The following is a 10,996-nucleotide window of genomic DNA, read 5'->3' as shown; positions in this document are numbered from 1 at the left end:
GAATAGTCTCGTTAACAAATGGCATTGAGGCAACTGGATATCCATATGTAAGAGGATGAAGTTGGACTCCTGTCACACACATGTAAAAATTAACTCACAATGGGCTCAAATATCCAAATGAATGAGTAAAACTATAAAACTTTTAGAAGAAAATATAAGCATATATCTTCATGACCATGAGTTAGGCAAAGTCTTCTTAGATATGACATAAGCAGCAAAAGAAAAAATAGATAAATTTGACTTCATCAAAATTAATAAGACAACCCAAAGAATGGGAATAAATATTTGCAAATTATATATAAGGGACTTGTGTCTAGACTATATAAAGAATTCTTACAACAGAATAATAAAAACAATCCAAATTATAAATGGACATCTTTTAAAACCCCAATTACAAAAGGATCTGAATAGGTACGACTCCAAAGAAGATTTGAAAAACTGCTCAACAACAGAGTACAGAAAGAGGCAGGAGTGACTTTACACTGGAGAAACCTGACAACCAGTGCCTTAGCTAGGTGATCAAGCTCAGTATCAACAATGATAAATCATATCAATAAAACACACCCTTGATATGATGAGAATGACACTGTATCTCTGTTATCTTCTACTCAAAAACCTTAACCCCAGTCCAATTATGAGAAAATTATGAGACAAATTCCAACAGAGGGGCATCTTACAAAATACTTGACCAGTACTCCCCAAAACTATCAAGATCATCAAAGATCATCAAAGTATGCAAAACCATTATAGCTAAGAGAAGCCAGCAAGAACTGACAAGTAATGTAATGTGGAATTTTTTTAAAAGATTTATTTATTTACTTTAGAGACAGAGCAGGAGCAGGACGGGCAGAGGGAGACAGAATCCCAAGCAGACTCCATTCCAAGTGTGGAGCCCGATGAAAGGCTCCATCTCATGACACTGAGATCACAACCTGAGCCAAAACCAAGAGTCTGATGCTTAATCGAATGTACCACCCAGGCGCCCCTGAAATGTGGAATTTTATATAGGAAGATGGAATAGAAAAAAGATATTAGGTAAAAACTGAAGGCATTTGAATAAACTATGGACTTCAGTTAAAAACAACATATCAATATCATTTCATTAATTGTAACAAATGTACTATCCTAATGTAAAAAATTAATAATAGGAGAAACTGTGGGGGGGGGAACCATATGGGAACTCTTTCTACACTCTGCTCAATTTTTCTATAAATCTAAAACTGCTCTAAAAAGTAAACTATTTTTAGTAATGATAATTAATAATTTTAAATATACTTAAAAGTATTTTTAAAATAATTTTTAATAATAGTAAGTTTTTAAACACAAGTTAAATAACAACAAAATCGAAATCAAAATCACAAGGCACCTGGGTGACTCAGTCGGTTAAGTGTCTGACTCTTGGTTTCGGCTCCGGTTATGATCAGGGTGGTGAGATCGAGTCCTGCGATGGGCTCTGTGCACAGTGGGGAGTCTACTTGAGATTCTCTCCCTCTTCTTCTGGCCCTTCCCTGACTCACATTCTTGCTCTCTCTCACTCTCTCTCTCTCTCTCAAATAAATAAATGTTTTTAAAAAAATCAAAGTCACAATGAGATACCTCTTCACACTCACTAGGATGACTATAATCAAAAAGATAATGAGTGCTGGCAATAATATGAAGAAATCTAAAACCTCCTACACTTACAGTGGAAATGTAAAATGGTAGAGCCACCTTAGAAAACAGTCCGGCAGATCCTCAAAAGATTAAACATAGAATTACAATATGACCCAGCAATTCTACCCCTAGCCATATACCCAAGAGAAAATAAAACGCATTTCTTCAAAAACTTAAACATGAGTGTGCATAGCAGCATTGTTCTTAATAGCCAAAAAAGTGGAAACAATCCAAATTTATACCAACTTACGAACAGATAAATAAATTGTGGTATATTCATACAATGGAATAGTATTAAACCATTAGAATGAAGTACTAATATATGCTATAATATGTATGAACCTCAAAAGCATGCTAAGTAAAGTAGCCAATCACAAAAGACCACCTATCGCATGATTCTAATTATATGAAATGTCCAGAATAGGCATAGCATTTCTTTTGAGGGTAATAAAAATATTCTAAAATTGATTGTGGTAATGGTTGTTCAACTCAGTGAATATATTAAAAACTACTGAATAGTACACTTTTAGTGGGTGACTTGTCTGGTATGTGAATTACATCTCAATAAAGCTGTTTTTCAAGAAATCACAGTTTCTCTTTTTAAAAACAAGGACACTCTTTATTTCATGTCTGTGGTTTACATTAGGTCCCAATAAACAACAGCAGCTGCCACCTGGTAAACTAGATGGCTTCAAACGCTTGGCAAACAACTTCTGTGTGTATGAGATTTTGAACGGTTGTTTTTAAAGAATACATAAGCAAAGAAAATCAGTCTGTCAGTACATTTTTACACTCTGACATTGTCATTTAATTCAGGACAGAATGAAATCACCATTTCCCTAAATCAAGAAACCAACAATAATACTATTGCTTACACTTATGTCCAAAGTAGATGGAGACAGATAATTCACTCTGACAAAAATAAGGCTGAAAATGCCATCAAAAAGGCACAACAGCAAAAGTCAGAGTGCATGTCTTGTGTTTACATGGAAAGACAGAACAGATGAACAAAGCAGGCTGAAGTGATATTCACTGGGCATACTCTTTGCTAAACAATTACAAACATTCCCCCACATGTCTGTAGAAATCCTTCCTGTGGCTTCTTGGGCATATTTCCCTAGAGTACTCCCTCAGAAGCTGACTTAAAACCATCTGTTTGAGGGGCACCTGGGTGGCTCAGGCAGTTAAGCGTCTGCCTTCAGCTCAGGTCATGATCCCAAGGTCCTGGGATAGAGCCCTGTATTGGGCTCTCTCTGCTCAGTAGGGAGTCTGCTTCTCCTTTGACCTCTGTTTGCTGCTCCCCGTGCTTGTGCTATCTCCCTACCTCTCTGTCAAATAAATAAATAAAATCTTAGAAAAAACAAAACAAAACATCTGTTTGATAAACAATCTGACTGCATCCAGGGTTCACAAAAAAACAGAGAGCTAAGAACCTTTGGTGGGTGAAAAGAGGACAGAAGAAAAAAAGTGGGCAGGTATTTACCTTCATTGAAGGGACATAAATACCACTCCTGAGATGGTGATCTGAACTAGGAATAAGGAAAAGGGGAGATGTGACAGCACAGTATTAATGATTTAGGAAAGGAAACTGGACCTTTGTGACAATTTATTTCCTTTTCTTAGACAAGCAAAGAATTTAAATGTACAGTTCACAGAAAGAAAAAATTGGTGACCACTAAAGATAAGAAAAATTTCCTATCCATTTATAATTAAAGAAGTGCAAAAGAAAGATACATATCGTTTTTCAGATCTCGGATTGCCAAATATTTAAAAGTTGGATAAAATCAGTGTAGGTGAGGGTACAGAGAAGGATAAATTCTCATTTACTCTTGGTAGTGTTAAAATAAATTTGGCAGTATTTCTCAAATTTTAAATACTTATATCTTTGTTTCAGCGATTCAACTTCTAGAAATTTACCCTGCAACGGCACTGGAGGAGATAATGCTAAGTGAAATAAGTCAAGCAGAGAAAGACAACTATCATATGATTTCTCTCATCTATGGAACATAAGAACTAGGATGATTGGTAGGGGAAGAAAGGGATAAAGAAGGGGGGTAATCAGAAGGGGAAATGAAACATGAGAGACTGTGGACTATGAGAAACAAACTGAGGGCCTCAGAGGGGAGGGGGGTGGGGGAATGGGATAGGCTGGTGATGGGTAGTAAGGAGGGCACGTATTGCATGGTGCACTGGGTGTTATACACAACTAATGAATCATCGAGCCTTACATCGGAAACCAGGGATGTACTGTATGGTGACTAACATAATATAATAAAAAAATCATTAAAAAATAAATAAATAAATAAAATAAATCCACATGTTCAAAAAAAAAAAAGAAAGAAATTTACCCTGCAGTTGCAAAGATAAATGTAAATGGACATTTACAGTTACACTACTTATAATAAATAAAAACTATCTGTCAATGAGGGACTGGTTAGGGGCGCCTGGGTGGCTCAGTCATTAAGCGTCTGCCTTTGGCTTGGGTCGTGATGCCAGGGTCTTAGGATCGAGCCCCGCGTTGGGCTCCCTGCTCAGTGGGAAGCCTGCTTCTCCCCCTCCCACTACCCCTGCTTGTGTTCCCTCTCTTGCTGTCTCTCTGTCAAATAAATAAATAAAATCTTCAAAAAAAAAATAGGGGACTGGTTAAATTATGGTAAGTCTCATTTGGGAATATTTACAGAGGAAATAATATACGTAGGACTAGTTCAAAATAACCATGGGATTTACTTCAAAATAATCACATGTTGACTAGGGGGAGTAACAAGGGAGTATAGATAAAACACAACTGACCATGTATTTAATAATTTTCATGAGGCTGGTGATGGGTACATGTGGTTCATTATACTCTTCTCCTTATTTTTGTACATGCTTAAAATTAGCCATAATAAAAATATACAAAACTATGAAACAACATCATTGAAGAGGACAGTGGATAAAGGTACTGACCTACATAACTTTGGAAATTACTGGAGTCTGTTAGACTAAAAGCACAGGGAACTGCACATTAGTATTGTACTCTAGCTAATAAAGCTGTTTCCCACTGGTGTTCAGATTAACAATTCTGAAACCACTATACATATTTACTGAACCTGAACAATTAGGTAACTGAATGGTGGATGGTAGAAGTGTTCTCACTTTTGGAATGGAAGATTACAGATAAGCAGGAAGAAAAGGTTAAAATGATCCATGTGGTAATGGATTAGAGTTAGAATATGAATGTGTGTTTAGCTTAATAAAAATATAGATGGTTACATCTAGAAATAGTTATAGATATGTATATATGCATATACACATATATGTACTTATTCTGTCGGCTGAGAATGCTTAGAATCAATGACACCCTAGTTGTAACAAGCACACCTAGAGACAAGATCTTAGTTTCTAACACCACTCTCCAACAAAAGAAACCCAGGTTTCTTGGAGAAATGGCTGATTCCAGGACTGGGACAGGAAATACACAAGATGAGCCTGAGCATCTTATAATGTCAGAAACTAAGGAAATGCTAAAAACAAAACAAAAATCCTAAATTGACAGAGGTATCTCAAAGGGACACAGGAGACAAACCGAATGAGCTTCTAAAAGCCAAATCTGATTATAACCTGAAGTACAAAATAAGTATCTTTGAGTCCATACTGATAATAAGGAAATGATTAAATAAACAAATGGAAAAGAACAAACTTCCTTTGCAGGAGAATTCCAAATAATTTATACAGATACTCCACCTGCAAGGATGGGGACCATAAATCCCACTCCTTAAGTGCGTGGAGACCTCCCTCCAAAAACTGCAGCATGGAGGGGCACCTGGGTGGCTCAGTCAGTTAAGCACCTGACTCCTGATTCAGCTCAGGTCATGATCTCAGGGTCCTGAGATCAAGCGTCACGTCAGGCTTTGCACTGGGAGTGGAGCCAGCTTAAGATTCTCTCTCTCCCTCTCTCTCTTAAAAAAAAAAAAAAAAAAAAAGTACAGCACGGAAAAAGGGAAGGGGGAGACTAACTTTAGCGGAGAAACTTGACAACCTCAGCCAGGTGATTATGGTCATTATCAACAATGACAAATCATGTCGATAATATATACCCTTGATACGATGTAATAAGAAGAGCACTGTATCTCTGTGATCTTCCACCCGTGAAAATTAATAAAGGGAAACCTCACTAAAATGGACTCTGGATGCTAGAAGGGGAGGCTGGAAGGGGGATCTGTACCACTCTATATCAATTACAGGAGGAACTGTCAATTACAAATTCAACAGAAGAATCATCACTGGAAAAAAATAATCAACTACAGCTCCCAACAGATGGAAATGTATATTACATCTCGTATAAAAAATCTGCTAACTGCAACTCAGGCAATGAAAATTCACCCTACACTCTTGCTTTCCTCCAATGGACTTTTGTTCAAAACAACCCCTCCCAACTTCCTCTTTCTCCATAAAATAATGTTCCTCTCCTTTGTTTGCGAGATTTGCCTATGGCTTTGCCATATAGCTTGCACAGCCTGAATTGCAATTCTCTGTTATTCCCAAATGAACATATTTTTGCTGGTAAAATAAACTGTTTGCTGGTAAGACTGTTTTACTTTTAACATTAATACACTCAAAAACCCACAACCCCAGTCTAATTATGAGAACAACATCAGACAAACTCCAAAAGAGAAGCATCCTAAAAATACTTGACTAGTACTCCTCAAAACCATCAAGGTCATCAAAAACAAGGAAGTCTGTGACAGCCACGAAGAGCCTAAGGAGACATGACTACTAAATTAACATGGTGCTCTGGATGGGACCCTGGGACAAAGAAAAGACATTACATAAAAGCTGAGGAAATCTGAAATGGTTAATAATGATGTATCAATATCGATTCATTAACTGCAATAAATACTCTAAAATGTTAAAAATAATGAAAACTGGATGAGGAACTATATAGAGAACTCTGTACTATCATCTCAATTTTTCGGTAATCTAAAACTGCTCTAAACAACAAAATCTGTTTTAAAGCTTATGAAAAAAGGACAGAAACTTAATAAAAATCAGTAGTGCATTTTTAAAAATCTCATGCAAATGAAAAATTATGTAACAGGGGCACCTGGGTGGCTCAGACAGTTAAGCGTCTACCTTTGGCTTAGGTCATGATCTCAGAGTCCTGGGATTGAGCCCCACAATCGGGCTCCCTGCTCAGTGGGGAGTCTGCTTCTCCCTCTGCCCCTTATCCCACTAGTACTCTCTCTCAAATAAATAAATAAATAAATAAATAAATAAATAAATAAATAAATAAATAAATAAATATTTTAAAAAGAAATTTTTAAAAAAAATAAAAATTATGTTAACAGAGAAAAAAGTAAATCTCATGCAAATAATTTCTAGTGTATTTACTACTCCTAAAAGAATACATCCCAGTGAAATGCTGTCTCATAGAAACTAGCCTAGATAAAGATTATAAAGACATTAGAATTTTTTTTTTTTTTTTTTTTTTGCTTTCCAGTGGCGACAACCTCCTCATGAGAGGACCTCCTCCACCCATCCCCAGAGTAGGAAAAAAGTAAGCACAAGAAGTGCCTGATGCAGAGCCCCAACTCCTACTTCATGGATGTGAAGTATCCAGGATGCTACAAAATCAGTACCATCGTTAGCCACGCACAAACAGTAGTTTCGTGTGTTGGCTTCTCCACTGCCCTTCCCCAGTGTACAGGAGGAAAAGCAAGGCTTACAGAAGGATGCTCCTTCAGATGCAAGCAGAACTAAAAGCACCCTGATGGAATTAAGGTCTTAATACTATTTGGAAGCAATGACCAAGTTTGTGACTGTCACTGAATATACATTATTTAGTATCTACAACGTATAGCACTGGGCCACATGATTTAAAAGTTAAATTCTATGCTAAATGCACCAATAATTTTTTTCTGTTTTTGTTTTTTCTGGATATTCCCTTGACACTAGTCACTAAGTAGTATTCCAGCAGTTCCGTTCAAGGAAAGAGCAGTATGAATCTTAGCAAAAATAAGTAATCATTTTTCACTTCAGACTATTTAACTGTCTTTTCCTATAGGCGGAGCTCTTCAGTAAGAATGTATATCAATAATAATTGCCTACATTTGCATAGTATTTATAGTTTGCAAAGCATGTATGCCCACTTTCACAGGTCTACATCACTCCACTCCAGGAAGGCCTCCAGGCTGGATTCACACTCTTGGTAAGCACCCCATAGCATTGCATTAATCTCTAACTTAACCACCATACATTCATTGTTCAGTGATCTGAAGAATGTTGTGTCTTGCCCCAAAAGCTGTAAGCTTCTTAAGGTTAGGTATCATGCTGTATTAATCTTTGAGTACCCGGGGCTTAATGTTGTACCTGGAATATTTTAGATGTTTAATTAATATTTGATGAATGAATTTAAAAACTCTGGGTGAATTACATAAACTTACTTCTCAGCAGGGTTCTGGTTATACTAAACTTTTAAAATAATGATACTGGCTTTGTGGGTGTTACTATTTTAAACTGTCATTATTTAAAACAATAAATATATTAAAATAAATTTTTAAAAAAAGAATTAAAAGCACCCTGAATCAAGATGAGTGGAAAACTATCCCAATAAACACATTTTGGGATATAGATAGAGATAGAGATATTTTTTTTTAATCTAACACAAACACTGATTTAGGGAATATTATTACATTTTTATTAAGTACTCTGTATCTATGCACAGACAGGACAAATTAGAGGACATTAGAACTTACTCATCCTTGAAATCGAAAGAAGACAACATAAAGAGTCTGTGAGATTCAGCATGATAATACTTACATTATATGATAATGTAGTCCCTATAAATTGTGTAAGTAGAAATTTGGTATATTTTAAATGCATTAGAAAAGGTTACTCTTTAGAAGGGCCATATGCACCCCAATGTTCATAGCAGCATTGTCCACAATAGCTAAATTGTGGAAGGAGCCGAGATGCCCTTCAACAGATGACTGGATTAAGATGTGGTCCATATATACAATGGAATATTACTCAGCCATCAAAAAAAACGATTTCTCAACATTTGCAGCAACATGGACGGGACTGGAGGAGATAATGCTAAGTGAAATAAGTCAAGCAGAGAAAGACAATTATCATATGGTTTCACTCATTTATGGAACAAAAGAAGTAGGAAGATCGGTAAGAGACGAAAGGGAAGAAGAAAGGGGGGGCGTAAACAGAAGGGGGAATGAACCAAGAGAGACTACAGACTCTGAGAAACAAACTGAGGGCTTCAGAGGGGAGGGGGGTGGGGGAATGGGATAGGCTGGTGATGGGTATTAAGGAGGGCACACATTGCATGGTGCACTGGGTGTTACATGCAAGTAATGAATCATGGAACTTTACATCAAAAACTAGGGATATACTGTATGGTGACTAACATAATAAAAAATTATTATTAAAAAAAGAAAAAAAAGGTTACTCTTTAAATACTGGTGTGTGTGTGTATGTGTGTGTGTGTGTGTGTGTGTGTGCCTATTTAACTTTATTTTTAATTTTTTATTATGTTATGTCTGTATGTTTGGGGTAAATACCCAGTAGTGCAATTGCTGGGTCACAGGGTAGCTCTATTTTTAACTTTTTGAGGGACCTCCACAGTGTTTTCCAAAGTGGCTGTACTAACTTGCATTCCCACCAACAGTGTAAGAGGGATCGCCTTTCTCCACATCCTCTCCAACATTTGTTGTTTCCTGCCTTGTCCATTTTTGCCATTCTAACTGGCATAAGGTGGTATTTCAATGTAGTTTTGATTTGAAGTTCTCTGATGGCTAATGATTTTGAATATTTTTTCATGTGTCTGTTACCCATTTGTATGTCTTCATTGGAAAAGTGTCTGTTCATATCTTCTTTTTTTTGTGTGTGTGTGGTTTTATTTATTTATTTTTTTTTTTTTTAATGATTTTTTATTGTATTATGTTAGTCACCATACAGTACATCCCCGGTTTCCGATGTAAGGCTCGATGATTCATTAGTTGTGTATAACACCCAGTGCACCATGCAATACGTGCCCTCCTTACTACCCATCACCGGTCTATCCCATTCCCCCACCCCCCTCCCCTCTGAAGTCCTCAGTTTGTTTCTCATAGTCCATAGTCTCTCATGTTTCATTCCCCCTTCTGATTACCCCCCCTTTCTTTATCCCTTTCTTCCCCTACTGATCATCCTAGTTCTTATGTTCCATAGATGAGAGAAATCATATGATAGTTGTCTTTCTCTGCTTGACTTATTTCACTTAGCATTATCTCCTCCAGTGCTGTACATGTTGTAGCAAATGTTGAGAACTCGTTCTTTCTGATAGCTGAGTAATATTCCATTGTATATATGGACCACAACTTCTTAATCCAGTCATCTGTAGAAGGGCATCTCGGCTTCTTCCACGATTTAGCTATTGTGGACATTGCTGCTATGAACATTGGGGTGCATATGGCCCTTCTCTTCACTACGTCTGTATCTTTGGGGTAAATACCCAGTAGTGCAATGGCTGGATCATAGGGTAGCTCAATTTTTAACTTTTTAAGGGACCTCCACACTGTTTTCCAGAGTGGCTGTACCAACTTGCATTCCCACCAACAATGTAGGAGGGATCCCCTTTCTCCACATCCTCTCCAACAATTGTTGTTTCTTGCCTTGTCTATTTTTGCCATTCTAACTGGCGTAAGGTGGTATCTCAGTGTGGTTTTGATTTGAATTTCCTTGATGGCTAATGATTTTGAACATTTTTTCATGTGTCTGTTAGCCATTTGTATGTCTTCATTGGAAAAGTGTCTGTTCATATCTTCTGCCCATTTTTTGATTTGTTTATTTGTTTCTCGTGTATTGAGTTTGAGAAGTTCTTTGTAGATCTTGGATACCAGTCCTTTATCTGTAGTGTCATTTGCAAATATATTCTCCCATTCCGTGGGCTGCCTCTTAGTTTTTCTGACTGTTTCCTTGGCTGTGCAGAAACTTTTAATCTTGATGAAGTCCCATAAATTCATTTTATCTTTTGTTTCTCTTGCCTTTGGGGATGTGTCATGAAAAAGGTTGCTTTGGCCGATGTCGTAGAGGTTGTTGCCTATGTTCTCCTCTAGAATTTTGATAGATTCCTGTCTCACATTGAGGTCTTTCATCCATTTGGAGTTTATTTTTGTGTATGGTGTGAGATAGTGGTCAATTTTCATTCTTTTGCATGTAGCTGTCCAATTTTCCCAGCACCATTTATTGAAGAGACTGTCTTTTTCCCACCGGATGTTTTTTCCTGCTTTATCAAATATTAGTTGCCCAAAGAGCCGAGGGTCCATTTCTGGGCTCTCTATTCTGTTCCATTGGTCTATGTGTCTGTTTTTGT

General features: G+C 36.9%; 1 protein-coding gene and 1 pseudogene across 2 annotated transcripts in view; one reads left to right on the top strand and one right to left on the bottom strand.

The window, feature by feature from the left end:
• Positions 1-10,996, bottom strand: part of USP54 (ubiquitin specific peptidase 54) — a 134,167-nt gene that overhangs the window by 84,637 nt on the left and 38,534 nt on the right. The window lies entirely within an intron of this gene.
• Positions 7,138-7,426, top strand: LOC123783083 (small ribosomal subunit protein eS27-like pseudogene; annotated as a pseudogene).

This window comes from Ursus americanus, chromosome 6, assembly GCF_024610735.1.
Source record: "Ursus americanus isolate L20-20 chromosome 6, mUrsAme1.1.p, whole genome shotgun sequence".
Lineage (NCBI taxonomy): Eukaryota > Metazoa > Chordata > Mammalia > Carnivora > Ursidae > Ursus > Ursus americanus.
This window is presented reverse-complemented; position numbering and strand designations above follow the sequence as displayed.